This window comes from Miscanthus floridulus, chromosome 15 (assembly GCF_019320115.1).
Source record: "Miscanthus floridulus cultivar M001 chromosome 15, ASM1932011v1, whole genome shotgun sequence".
NCBI classification, from domain to species: Eukaryota; Viridiplantae; Streptophyta; class Magnoliopsida; order Poales; family Poaceae; genus Miscanthus; species Miscanthus floridulus.
Genome location: NC_089594.1, coordinates 83,323,792 through 83,337,858, shown reverse-complemented (window position 1 = coordinate 83,337,858; position 14,067 = coordinate 83,323,792). Strand labels below are relative to the sequence as shown.

General features: G+C 45.2%; 1 pseudogene; it reads right to left on the bottom strand.

The window, feature by feature from the left end:
- Positions 1–232: 232 nt before the first annotated feature.
- Positions 233–4,169, bottom strand: LOC136507805 (protein FAR1-RELATED SEQUENCE 5-like; annotated as a pseudogene).
- Between the last annotated feature and the right edge of the window lie 9,898 nt (positions 4,170–14,067).

Sequence of the window (14,067 nt, the reverse complement as noted above, 5' to 3'; positions counted from 1 at the left end):
AGTAGCATGCACGTCCACGGCGATCAACAATTGCACACACGAGCTTGCAAAATGAACTAGCAGTAGCACATGGACAATAATTAATTGTAAATAATTCTCAGAATTGCACATTTACTTCGACAATGGTACTGATCAATCAAACATAGGCTCTTCCAAATTAAAAAAAAACAAACTAAAGGTAACAAACTCTGTGTTGTCGGACAGCCAACAACATTCAAGTGTAAAAAAAATATTAGCCAACAACATTGTTTGGGCAATTTCGTGCATCATGATCCGCAACTTGATTACATTTTCGACATTTCCGTTTATTTTTACCCTGACCTCCACTTCCAGCCTTCTTCTCCTTGCCCTTCTTAATTCTTTTGCATCTCCCTTTTGACTTGATATCATTTGGTGGATGTATATCGACTTCATTTGGAATTTTATTACCCAGGAAAGTTTCATATTCCTCATGTTTATCAACTCTCATAGCAGGCGTGATTTGTTGGAGAGGTTCTACTAGGTTGGATAAACTAGAATATAAAAAGTCTATCCCTTATTCTGAGTTCTTGGCCATTTGGATGAGATCTTCAAACTTGTTGCGTGATTCTGAAATCTTTTTCCGCATTGCCACCTCCATGGGATCCTTAGGCTTTTCATCTAGTAGGTTACCTTCTTCATCAAAGAATAGTTCCCTGTAAAACGAAACAGAAGGATTGTTGGCCTATACAGAACGAAACAAAACAGGCATAGAAAAAAAAAGTACAGTACACACCTTTTACATCTTGTCTCCCATCTCTTCATAATATAAATTGAAGGTATCTCATTTTGTTTCTCGACTCGAAGCACTTGTATGATATGACGACACGGGATGCCATATGACTCATATAATTTACAGGAGCACCTACCAAGCATGTTTGACTTGTTCATATGAACAACTCGATCTTTTCCAGTTAGGCTGCTGATGGTGAAACATCTTATATCTTCACACTCTGAAATACCTTGAATAATGCAATGGTCTCTTGCAGCTACGAGTTGTTCCTGAAATTTACTAAAAACTTCATGTGTATATATCCCTCTACATTGCTTCTCCATGGCCCATGGTGTCATCAATTTAGGAGTGTTGTGAAGACTTGCATTGTCGGCTTTCAACTCCTCTTGGCGCTGGCACTCCAAAGCTGTGTCAAACCTTAGCCAGAACTCAACAAAGGTCAACTTTCTATGAATGAAACGGTTAAAAAAAGAATTTGCACTCTCCGATCGTGATGTAGTCCTAAGCATTCCTGCTAGAGGTATGTCCAAAAAATATACCGGAATCCATGATTCGCGAATGGCAAACCTATTGGAAAACCAATCATTTTCCATGAGTTCATAATCTGTTATGATAGAATTCGATTGTGACACAAAATCATCTGAATTCTCAGTTCCCCAAACACACTTGTTTAGTCTTTCCCAAAATTGTTCATCATTTCTTATAGACGGCCCGACCTTCTCAGGTACCTTTTCCATGATATGCCACATGCAAAATCTATGAGCTGTATCTGGTAGAATCTGAGCAATAGCAGCCATCATGCTCGCATCTTCATCTGTTGTGATTAGATGAGGTGCTACTCCACCCATGGCCTTAAGAAAGGTCTTAAACAACCATACATATGAATCGATCTTTTCATTTGCTAAGAATGCTGCCCCAAGGAAAACACTTTGCAAGTGATGATTGACTCCAGTAAATGGCACAAATTTCATGTTATACTGGTTGGTAGTATATGTTGCATCTACCGAAATCACATCACCAAAAACACTATAGTTTTTCCTGCATATAGCATCTGCCCAAAATACACGAACAAGTCGTCTTTGTTCATCCACCATAAACTCATAAAAGAAGGCCGGATTTACTTCCTTCTTTCGCTCAAGTTGTGCCACAAACATTTGTGCATCTGCATCCTTGATTTTTGTTCTGAGGTCACTGAAATAGTTTTGCAAATCCCTCTTTGTGCACCCAACATTCTCAAACCCACCATCTCTGACATGGAGAAGTCGATATGCTTGTGATGTGCCAATGCTAGCCTTATGACAATTGAACAAAGTACTCTTTGCTCTCTCACTGACATTTCGGTTGGATCGTAGCTAATGCCTCTTATCTGGCGACACAAAACAATGGCTGTGCGCCTCAACCATTGAATATATTCGATACTTCTTGTCACTGTCAAGCTTGACAACAATATGTGCCTGACAACCACATCTGGATTCCATCACATTTGGTGACTTTCTTTTTTTCCGGATTCACCACTAACTTTTTTTACGCTCTCCTGTCTGTACCCTTCCCTTGAACAACAATACCGCTTGAATAATATTTCATCATTTTCCTTCTTGTGCTGACCAACACGAACAGAGAAATCAACTTCGTGTGCATACGATTTGTAAAATGTTTCCACATCTGTGAGAGTATCAAAGATCATTCCAACTACAGGCTTCAAATGTTCTTTGCAATTTGTGTCCTATACAAGTGTAAAATTGTATGAGCAACAGACCAGGCAAACTAGTTCTTTGCAAACAAAAAAACCATATGTTCTATGCAACTTACTACTAAACTCGGAGAAGGTTTCGGCTTAGGTGTGCTTGGCTGTTCAAGGTGGGCTCCAACTCCGGCGTCGACCGCGTCGATCGTGATGACGGCATGATCATCGGCGACAACGGGATCAACGGCGATGACGGGATCAATGGCGACCTGAGACTTGGTGGCAGCGGCAGCGGCGGTCTCCAACGCCACAGGTCGCGCACGGGGGCCAGGAAGCCCTGCTCCTTCTCCTGCGTCGCCCTGGTCGGTCTCCATGGCGGCAGCGGGCACACCTGGTGCAGCACACCTTATTAGATTACATGTAAACGAATACTAGTGCAGCACATCTTATTAGATTAGATCGTACATACTGTCAGAAAGGCAGGCAGCAAATTAAGCCAAAGATCTGGTGTTCACGTACGTACGTGTACGTACTGTCGTGGACGATCCGGCCAGCTGATCGATCGATCAATATATACAGCCAAAGACAAGCAGCTACTGGGGGTCGCCGTCACCGCGCGCTTCGCTGAGGCCGGGCCGCTGCCGTCCGCAGAGGCCTCCGGCGCTGGCGCCGGCGGCTGCTGGGTCGAGCTCCTCAATTGCCTCCTCGAGTCAACCGCGCTGTATACTAACGCGAGGGACAGCGGCGCCGTAAACAATCGCCGTAAACAAAACGGCGCGGCTAGGCCTCGTCGCGGGTGTCGTCGCGGCGCTGTATCGCGCCGTACGGGGACCGCGAGGAGACGGAAGGGAACCGTACAGGCGCTGGGGCTGAGGCTGGGGTGATTTGTAAAATCTTGGATTAGATGGGATGAGTGGGGGGTTTAAGTGCTAAAATAACCCACCTTTACCTCTAACCATCGGATTAGAGTCCAGTGGTCTAGATTAGAGTTTGCATAGTTTGCACAGCTCCTTGGTTTCCATAGCATACGCTGCCTTTATTTATTAGTAGAATAATTAGGCAACCATTACGTGGGAAACCGCTACCTATGTCAACACCCTATAAAGTGATGGCGTTAACCATATTGTTAAGACGAAGTAACCACTTTGTAGGAACAACTAATTAATTAATGATCAGTTTTCTTTAGAAAATGAAAACGTTTCGGGCTCTGCAGCCACACATAGCCATGCTTACAATGTTGTCAACTTATTTCACTACTACAGGATTGATTAACCACGACGGTGTCCCGGAGGCCTCCGTGGCGGGCTCAATTTTTTCCAGCTGCGGTAAATCCCATAATTTACCGTGGCGGACATTTTTTATTTATCGCGGCGGGCACAGTATAAGGCCCGCCACGGTAAATTCGGCCCAGCTCAGAGCCCAGGTGAAAGCCCATATATGTTTTCCTACCATATAAAGCAGACTTAGGTCATCTCCACTCCGACTCCCACTCTGCTCCCTCCACTCACCCACCGCACTCGCCCGACTCCCTTCACTCTCCAGACGGCGGCGCTCCTCTCCCCTCTCCCTCCACTCTCCAGATGGAGCGGGCCTCCACCTCTCCCTCCACCGATGGCGCCTCCCCCGCTCCCCTCCCCTCCCCTCCCTCACGAAGCAGACGGCGGCGCGGCGGCTCTCCCGGCGGCGCCTCCACCAGATCCGGCTCCACCAGAGCGGCGGCGCGGCGGCGGCCATTCCCCATCCTCTGCGTCGCGCCCCCCCAACTCAGGTAGGTTGCCCTCGCTCCTCATCTCCCTCTCTTCCACTCCCTCACTCTCTCCCCTGTATATGCATGCAGGTCCGGTCCAGGAGCGCCGCCGCCTTCCCTTGGGCTGCCCAGATCCGGTGCAAGGATATCCCGGCCACCACGGCGGCTGGTCCAGGCGGGTCCGTGAGCTCTGGCGGCGTGAGGAGGCGGAGGCCGGCGAGATCCATACGCACGAGGACGACGACCGCGAGCGGGTCTGCGAGCTCCATCGGCACGAGGAGGCGGAGGCCGGCGAGATCCACACACAAGGACGACGACAGCGAGCGCGTCTACAGCAGATCCGATGCACTGGCAGCGGGCTCGATTGGGACTGGCGATGGGCTCAATTGGGCTCGCTAGGGTTTTTTTGTTTTTTTTTCCAAACCATTAACCGCGGCGGGCATCCTAACCTGCCCGCCACGGTTAATCGATTAACCGTGGCGGGCAAGTTGGCCCGCTGCGGTAACGCCATGATTTCCTGTGGCCTTTGAACCACGGCGGACAGCTTTGCCTGCCGCGGAAAACCGATTTCGCCCGCTGCGTAAAATCATTACAGTAGTAGTGTTTGCTGATAGAAATAAAAAAGAGTGCACTCAAATATGAGAAAATAACATACTAAGTCTATTATACTTTGCCATCCATTTTTTGCATTCATGGATAAATTACACTATCAGTCATATATCCACTGATCTACCCCAAGTGTTGCTAAAATGTTTAACAAAACGACACTATGCCTGTGTTGGTTAGGAAAATCCTTGCTGCCTCTCTTCCTACATGCCTGTGTGCGCTGGTCTTCTAGAGTTGTTGTATAGTTTTTGATAGCACCCATATGTACCCTGTTACTAATAATGTAAGTTCTAAATCTTTTCATGTCAATCTTTAATGTATAATGGTCTCAAAATCTCCATCTTCTGTGGAGCCATGGCAAAGCTTACTTGTGCACACATGGATGTCTTTTTTTTCCAGCATTTTAGCTTTGGGCCAGAATCAAAATAAAAGGCTGAAATAAACATATAATAGATTTGACTTTGTACGAACTCTATGTAATGTGCATGAAAATGCACAGATTTTGAAAATCCATGGATTATGAAATTGCATGCTGCCTAGCAAAGCTTGTTTTTGTGCAACAAATGCTTTGATGTATTAGTTTGGGTTTGTCTCGCCATTCATATAGCTGTATTGCAGCCTAGGCATTCATTGGGAGTTTGCTATTAGAACCTTTTTTTACCCTCTTTGCAGCGACATGTCTTTTAGTTTATAAAACTAAGGATGAGTCCCAGTCCGTGGCACTGAGAAAGCACCAAATTAAAAAATAGCACTGTTTGCGCCAAATCACAAGCTATGAGAGCGACCTCATGCAAAGACGTTACAAGTTTAGAATTCCATTCACTTTAAGAGATGTTACAAGTTTAGAATTCCATTCAGTTTACTAGACAAGAAAGAGGCTAAAAATCGCACAAATTCACATGACCAGGTGAAGGATAAATTTTGATCAGTTCCAGCCCAAGACTTTGTGGCCTCGTCGCTAGGTACTTTCCATTTCTTGTAGAGCTCAAGGTTTTCTTATCGGAAATTGGAGTTTTCAGTGTGCCCTGAGAGTTTTGATCATTCCATCATCAGCATAACCTTCAGCTTGGAGAGTCTTGGTCACCCTGAGTTTACAGTTTCCATTTGGCGACATCAAAGTCGTCCAAAAATTCGTGATGCTTCTCATGCCTATCGCGGCTTTGTCTTGCCAATGCAGCTTAGAGATATTCCATCATATATGCATGGATATGGGGCTAGGGATCTCGCAGTAGAAGGCATTTGTAAGCATTTGTGTTGAGAATACGACTGACTAGTAGTATATATGCTGAGGCACCAGAAGTATTTCATTGCACACAATTATATATGATGGAGAGCTTTCATATTAAGCCATATCTAAAGGCCCCACAGTTATATAGAGAAAGATGAAGTTTTCGCTGCTGTGAGAACTCTAGGCAAGCAAAGCAGAGCGTGCACACGCCAAATGAAGCAACAATATATAGTGACAGAAAATAACATAGAAAGATGAAGTGGTGGTGAGTACATGACGTTATTGTATACCTGTCTCCTCACGTGTTGAGTGCTGATACTGTTCTAATGTTGTATAAATTAGCACATAGCTACTAAGGTTATCTTTAATGAATATATGTTTGTTGAAAGGAACAGAAATTCTAAAGTTGTATAAATTAGCACATAGCTCACGTTGCCCAAAAATTGTTGATGCCTCTCTTGCCTATTGCAGCTGTATTGGCATGCACCTTATGACCTTAGGCACATTCCACGGTGCTTGCATGGATAAGGTGTCAGTGAGTGTTTGACTTTGTGTTTAGAAATGTTGCTGATGTACTTGTGATTTTTTTCATTGGCGGTTCATAACATGTTTAAACGCTAGTGAAAATGAACTTGTTATAGGTGCTTAACACATAAATTTACTTAAGGGCTGGTAATAATAACCTTGTTTGGCTACAGCTCATTCTAACTTGTACCTTGACGCTATTCTATTTCTTGTTTATTCCACTTGGATCCCAACTTCCTCATGATTGCTATTTGACTCAATAGCCAAATATGGTTTGTCCAGGATGCCCTCCGTCCGTGAGCTCCCCATGGACAGGAACAGGACCCAGCCCATGTCCCATAGGCCAATAAGCAGGGTGACATCAGCAATCACTGCATCGAGCGGCAACCATGACCTATACCACTGGGGTTGCAAGCGGACTGGGTAATTACCGCTCACTTTTCTTCAGGACCTGCCTACAAGAGGGTTCACTGGTGTTCCCGAGAGACCCCTGTCTCCTACTTCTCTAGCGAACCCTACCCCACCAATCCGATGTGTGATGGGGTGTTGGGCAACCAGTCACGACTTCCACTATTGCCGGTGGCATGTGAGTCCTTGGCCAATCGGCTCAAGCGGCGGGCGCACAGCCATCATATCCTTGGCACGAGGGATCTCCAATGTTGCCACGGGAGATGGCAGCTGCATGCCTTGTTGGGGAGCAGCCAGTCATCCTGCCTCATCAATGTTCTTAGCACAGAAGGCCCATACGACGCGGTTTTTGTGTTGCAGTGGCATGAAATCAAATATCCTGATGCCTCACACTCCCAAAAAACTGGATTATTGCTCGTTCTGTGCTTCTTATAGGATTGTACTAGCTGGACTACTAGTATGCAATGCATGCACCACGCATGTGTATATATAAACAAACAAAGACAATGCAAGTAGATCGAGCATTGTTTTAACCCCATATATATACCAAGGAACCGGATACCGTGTACAGTGTAATGCAAATTATTAAAGCACGGAAGCCTGAAACAATATAAATGCCATGCGATGCTGTTAATGATGGCCTCATGCACTACAAATAAAATTGATCGAGTATCACTGGTATTTATTCATTGGGCAGTGCATATATGTTGCTGTGTTGTAGATTCTAACGATATCAACGAGACAAGAGAATAAATACCACATTTGGGCTTCATCAAGGCCCACAAAATGCCCCAAAAGCCCATGAGTGCTCTGACGACTTGTGTGGATGCTTAGGGCATGTAAAACGCATAGACAAGGTGTTGTCGGTAAGTTGTTGAAAACTACACACAGACAGCTTCTACACTGGGTCATCTATTTGACTGTCTACTAACTATTTAATGCATATACATATAACCATCATCAAGCCTGATCAAGATCTATGTATATCATTTCGTTGCTTTGTGTTGATATATAATTGGATATGTAAAATAATATAATATATTGCGTTGCTTGCTTGTTTGATATACGTTAACTATAAAATTTCCTTAGAGCATTTTTAGATCTTTTCTTAATATTAGAACAAAGGTCCCAAGCTTTCTCCATCCGAAGATAGTACACAACTTGTTCATTGAAGAAATTGCATTTGTGCATCAATGCAATATATGTTTAATTAAAATCATCAATACTAGAACTTCCATCCAAACTCTGAAAGGACCTTCATGATACAAATAAAATTAATCATATATCAAAAACTTAATCACAATATTTGTTTAATTAAAATCATCAATACTAGAGCGCCTATGTCGCATCGCTGCATCACAGTGCGGCAGTGTGTCACATTATCACAAGATGAAAAAAACAAAGAGCTGATGTGCTCTGTATACAGTATGCTCATCCGCTCATTTCTTTATCCTCTCATGTCTGTTCTTATCTCTTCGTGTCTTCTTTCCCTTGTAATTTCAAGAGACCATGCTAAACAATCTTATATATAGAATGAAGCAATGAAATAATATTGTATTAGACAAGTTGGTTGTCTCGGGAGTCGGGACTAGCCTGCAAGACGTCCCAAGAGACCTCCTATCCCTACTCCTCAGGCGAATTGTGGAACTGTGCCATGGCGCGTTGGCATCCAGCTACGGCTGCCATCGTTGCCCGTGGCATGAGTCTCTGGCCCACTGACACTAGTGGTATGAGCACTGCCAGCATGTCCTTGCCACAAGGGACCCCTATGGTTCCCATGGGAGGCAGCCGATGCATGCCTTGCTGGGGAGGTCGTCCAGGCGCGTCGATGTTCTCAGTATGGAAAAGCCGAGATGGGTCGGATTATGCGTTGCGGCGGCATGAAATCTACTATCATGATGCCTCTCACTCCCAACAAACTGGATTACGGCTCCTTTCATGCATGCTTCTTAGAGGACCATAGGTACTAGCTAGTCTACAGTGTGCAATGCAAGACCACACATGTGTATCCTTATACAGACGAAGACGAAGGAAGCAAATTGTCGAGCAATTGTTATTCCCCTTATATACACCTGGGAACAGGGATAGATACAGTACGTGTGTAATGGCAAATTAATGGAGGCAAGCGTGAAATAATATAACTGCCATGTGATGCTGCTCATTGTCTCATGTACTCCAAGTCAGATTTGATCGAGTATCATTGGTTGACTCATTCTTGGGGCAGTGTGCATATGACTTCCTGTGTTGTATGTTTTTTAATGGATTCTGGAGGATTCATTGATGGGTATCAAGGAGACACGACAATATGTACCAGAGGGAATTCATTAATGAATTCTGGAGGACTCATTCTGGAGGATTGATGGCGGCAGCAGACTAGACTTGGTGTGTGGAGGAACAATGGGGAGTGGTGCCACAATGGCTACCCTGCAATACCTACAGTTCCATGCCGAAACCAAATCAAGTTGGTCCTCCTTGCTCTTGCTCGACCAGCTCCAGCTCCACCTCACTGCGGCACCGGTGCTAGACCCCGCCTATCAGTAGTCACATTCGACATTGTGAAAGCTAGTCATTACTCTCCAACACATTGTAGGCTGCCATTCTGACCATCTCGGGCACCCGGTCCCCACCCTCTCTCCCTTGCTCACCTCTTGCCGCGAGGAGGTCATTTCACGTCGATCATGGAAGTACATGCCTACGCTACCATGGGTGGCCGGGTGAGGTGCCTCAGCAAGGGCATAGCATGGCAGCGCACACAAGCAATCACAATGTAGCGCGCGGCGTGGGCAGGCGCAATTGGTCTTGTTGTGGAAGCGTGGGTATGGCACTGCACCAGCGACACAAAACTCGGATGCATGGCTGGGGTGCTTGGCCATCCACCTGAGCCTCCCCATCGTGGGGTCCGCCGAAGAAAACGACACAAACATCAATGCCATGGTCGACGCGGATAGCATATTAGTAGGGCGACTCATAGATGATGCAGTGGTTGGCGGCATGTCACTTGGGCCCGAAGTTTTTGACATCGTCGCTGCAGTCCTATGTGGCAATTGTGAAACGAAAGGACAATGAGAGAGATGCGATTTTCCTCGGCGACAGCGGTGGCATCGTGCATGGTGTGGATTGCGGCATGGCGGTAGCATTGTGCACTGTGTGGATTGCGGCTTGGATGTCATGGAGCGGACTGGCTTGGATCCGGCATAGATCTGACCGTTTATGTGGTAGTGTAAAATATATTAAAAATAAAACACTTTCTAAAATGTAAAAGGAAAAGGAAAGAACATACAAAGATGATTAAAACATTGCCTGGTGACCAATTGAGTGTAGCTCAGCTGGTTGGGTTCTTTATGATGAATTGAGTGTCTAATATGTAAAAGGGGTCATATAGATTTCCTGATCCTGAAATTTCCAAGGACAAGTGCATTTCTTGGTACGGATTGTTAAGAATGACTCTGATACGGCATGACCTTTTGGTTGCGAGAAGAAACACCACATCATCATTCATGAGTGTATAAAGAGCTCAACCTACAATGAAGAATCTTTTTTATTTGTAGACACTTAACACATAAATTTACATAAGAGCTGGTAATTACTTTCTTTGGCCACACCTCACTTGACTTGTACCTTTACGTTATTCACTATTGGACACAGGTTCTTTGCCGAGTGCCTGAGGCACTCGGCAAAGAACACACGGCAAAAAATTGATCGGCAAAGCCCTCTTTGCCGAGTGTTTTTTATCGGGCACTCGGCAAAGACTTTGCCGAGTGCCCCGGGGGCACTCGACAAAGAAAAGCGGCCGTCACGGCGCCGGCCCCGTTGACGGTGGCTTTGCCGAGTGCCAACCCTGCAGGCACTCGGCAAAGATTTTTTTAAAAAAATTCTTTGCTGAGTGTCAACCCTGCAGTCACTCGGCAAAGATTTTTTTAAAAAAAATTTCTTTGCCGAGTGCCCACTGGCCGGCACTCGGCAAAGTTTAAATTTTTTTTTAATTCTTTGCCGAGTGCCCTCTTTCCGGCACTCGGCAAAGTTTGAATTCTTTTTAAAAAAAATTCTTTGCCGAGTGCCCTCTGGGCCGGCACTCGGCAAAGTTTGAATTTTTTTTAAATTCTTTGCTGAATGCCCTCTAGCCGGCACTCGGCAAAGTTTGAATTTTTTTTTAAAAAAAATCTTTGCCGAGTGCCCTCTGGGGCCGGCACTCGGCAAAGTTTGATTTTTTTTTTAAAAAAAATCTTTGCCGAGTGCCCTCTTGCCGGCACTCGACAAAGTTTGAATTTTTTTTTAAATTCTTTGCCGAGTGTCCTCTGGCCGACACTCGGCAAAGTTGGATTTTTTTTAAAAAAAAATCTTTGCCGAGTGCTATGGTCATGGCACTCGGCAAAGCTAAAAAAATGTTTTCCATCGGCTCATTTTCCCAGCTTTGCCGAGTGCTGTGACCATGGCACTCGGCAAAGGGGTCCTTTGCCGAGTGCAACACTCGGCAAAGTGACCCAAAACGGCCATTTTTATTTTTTTTTACATTCCATCATGACAAATAAATTCATACAATCATATATCTCATCCATCGCATATATATCTCATCCATCCACACATTCATCCGCACATATCACATCCATCACAATATATATCACATATATAATAATAAGTGCTAAGTCCATCCAAATAAATCCACAAGTCCATCAAAGTCCACAAGTGCATCACAAGTATATCAAAGTCCATCACCAAGTGAACAACAAATAAAAAAATACAACGTGCACTTATCTCGGCCACTGCGACTGTGGTGAAGACCCAGTTGCATCATTTGGAGGTGCATGAGGTGGATTATTCGAACCACCGTCAGATGGAGACTGCACAAAGGAGTAAAGATTGCATGTGAGACAAGATTATTTAGATAGCTAATCTAGGAAAGTAGAGGCCATACAAGCAAAGCACAAGCGAAAGAAAAAAAACTATCATACTCACAGGAGTAGTTGCAGCTGCAAGACGCGAAGGCGGAGGTGGAACCAACAGCCCAGGTGGTAGAGACAAGCCCACACGTTGCCCAAGCCCTTGTAGGAACTCCGTAATATCCGTCAGCCTCTACGCCTGGGCCTGTCGCTCAGTCCGCTCGGCGTCCAGCTGGGCCGCCAGCTCCTGACGTTGCCTTATTTCTTATTCTAGCCGAGCCTGCAATATTCCACTCCAATGTTTCAGTAATACAAAGTTAATTAAGGTGTGTAAAGATCAATGTATGACGAGTAAAACAAGAATAACCTCGAGTACGTCGACTCGGTGTTGTGCAGCGGTCGGCCGTGTGCGAATGGCCGGGCTCTCGCTCGTGCTCCGTGCTCGGATCTGAGAGAGAGAGGGAGTAGAGGCCATGTCGATGACGCCGTCGCCAAGTCAGAACCGCCCATGCTTCTTGCCTTGCCCCGCCCTCATGACGGCCTCTCCATCGAAGTCCTGGGTGCTCAGATCGTGGTCTAACCCATCGAGCGACCTCGCCACCTCAGTGTACTCACTGATGCGGGAGTGGATGCTCAGGTTTGTGTATGCCTTGGGCGGGTCCTCCAGGTTGAAGGAGACGTCGGACGTCGCCTTGCCCTTGTGGGCCGTACACCATGCCTGGAAGTCCGAGCAAGCCTGACCACTATGTGACGCCGACTGCGAGAAAGACCGTACGATGATTACAAAACAGGCAAAACTGAGCGTCATAATAGATAAATGAATTCGCGTACCCATGGTTGTTTGTATCCGGCGAGGCTGCGGCTGCCTTGATGGTGTGCTGGACCTTGCATCTGCAAACGATGGTCCTGGGCATCCCTGTGCATCTTGAGGTATTCCTCCGTGAACCACCTCTCCACCATCATCGCCCAGCACTCGGGATACGCTTGGCACCACCAGGGAATCATCTACACATCATCAAGTATTGGACATATAAGAAGATCAAATTAAACCAACTTAATCTCAAAACGAATCAATATTGATGTTCTTCATTTACCTCAAGGTACTGCTCCCGTGTCAGCTGCATCTCTCTTACGTCTTTCTTGGTTTACCTCTCTCCAAGTTTCGACCCGTAGTAAGTTACGATGGCCTGGATGCGTGCCTCGTGATGCATGTCGGTGACGAGTTTTTTACAGGCTTTTGTAGTCACCTGCTCCGCCCTGGCCTCAAATCCCTCCTCGCATCTGTAATAAGTCTGCATACAAAAACGATGTATCCATTCATTATTTTAAGAAAAGTCCAATGAATACGACGTATTGAGCAATGTTGTGCGAGGGAGACTTACCCAAAGCTCTGCCTTCACCCGCGCCGTCTTGTTGGGGTACTCCACATCGGTGGCGACGGCATAGTGGTCAAACGAGTAGGCCGGCTCCGTCTTCGATACGTACGTGACAATACCGGGGAAGTGTTGCCTGCACAGAAGACCCAGGATGCCGTTGACTAGCCCAACAGTTTCAAACATGTAGAGATGTCCTGGTTTGTAAGCATCGTATGTGACAACGTTTACGAAATCTTCTGAAATTTTTATCATAGCCTCAACATATGATATCACGACATCTCAACAAGTTTCATGATTTTCGGACTTCGTTTGCTTTTTATAGAATTTAAAAACACTTTGCACGCAAGTTAGCGGTCATATTTCGTGAACAAGATGTTCGAAATTTCGGGTACGTTCCTGGATACGGCCTCACACTACACTCAGTAACATGACTATCATTTTTTGAATCATTAAATTCCATTATTCGTACCACGTGCAGTTCAAAATTATATTTTTTCGAAAAAATTCAAGTAAATGAAATAAAGTAACTAAATATATCAAAAAGCCATAAAAATCCCCAAATTCTAACTAGGAGTTCCTGGTGCTTTTAAAGGGCTTCACAAAAAATTTGGAGGCCAAAAACAAAAAAAAAACTTTGCCGAATGCCATGGGGGTCTTTGCCGAGTGCCACGGATAAGGCACTCGGCAAAGAGGGTTTGGATTTTTTTTAAAAAAATTCCTCTCTACCGAGTGCCTTCACAGGGCACTCGGCAAAGACATTTAAAAAAAAAATTAAATCTTTTTCCAAAAATAAGACATTTTTTAAAAAAAAAAATCTTTGCCGAGTGCCGTGTCAGGGGCACTCGGCCAAGCATTAAAGAAAAAA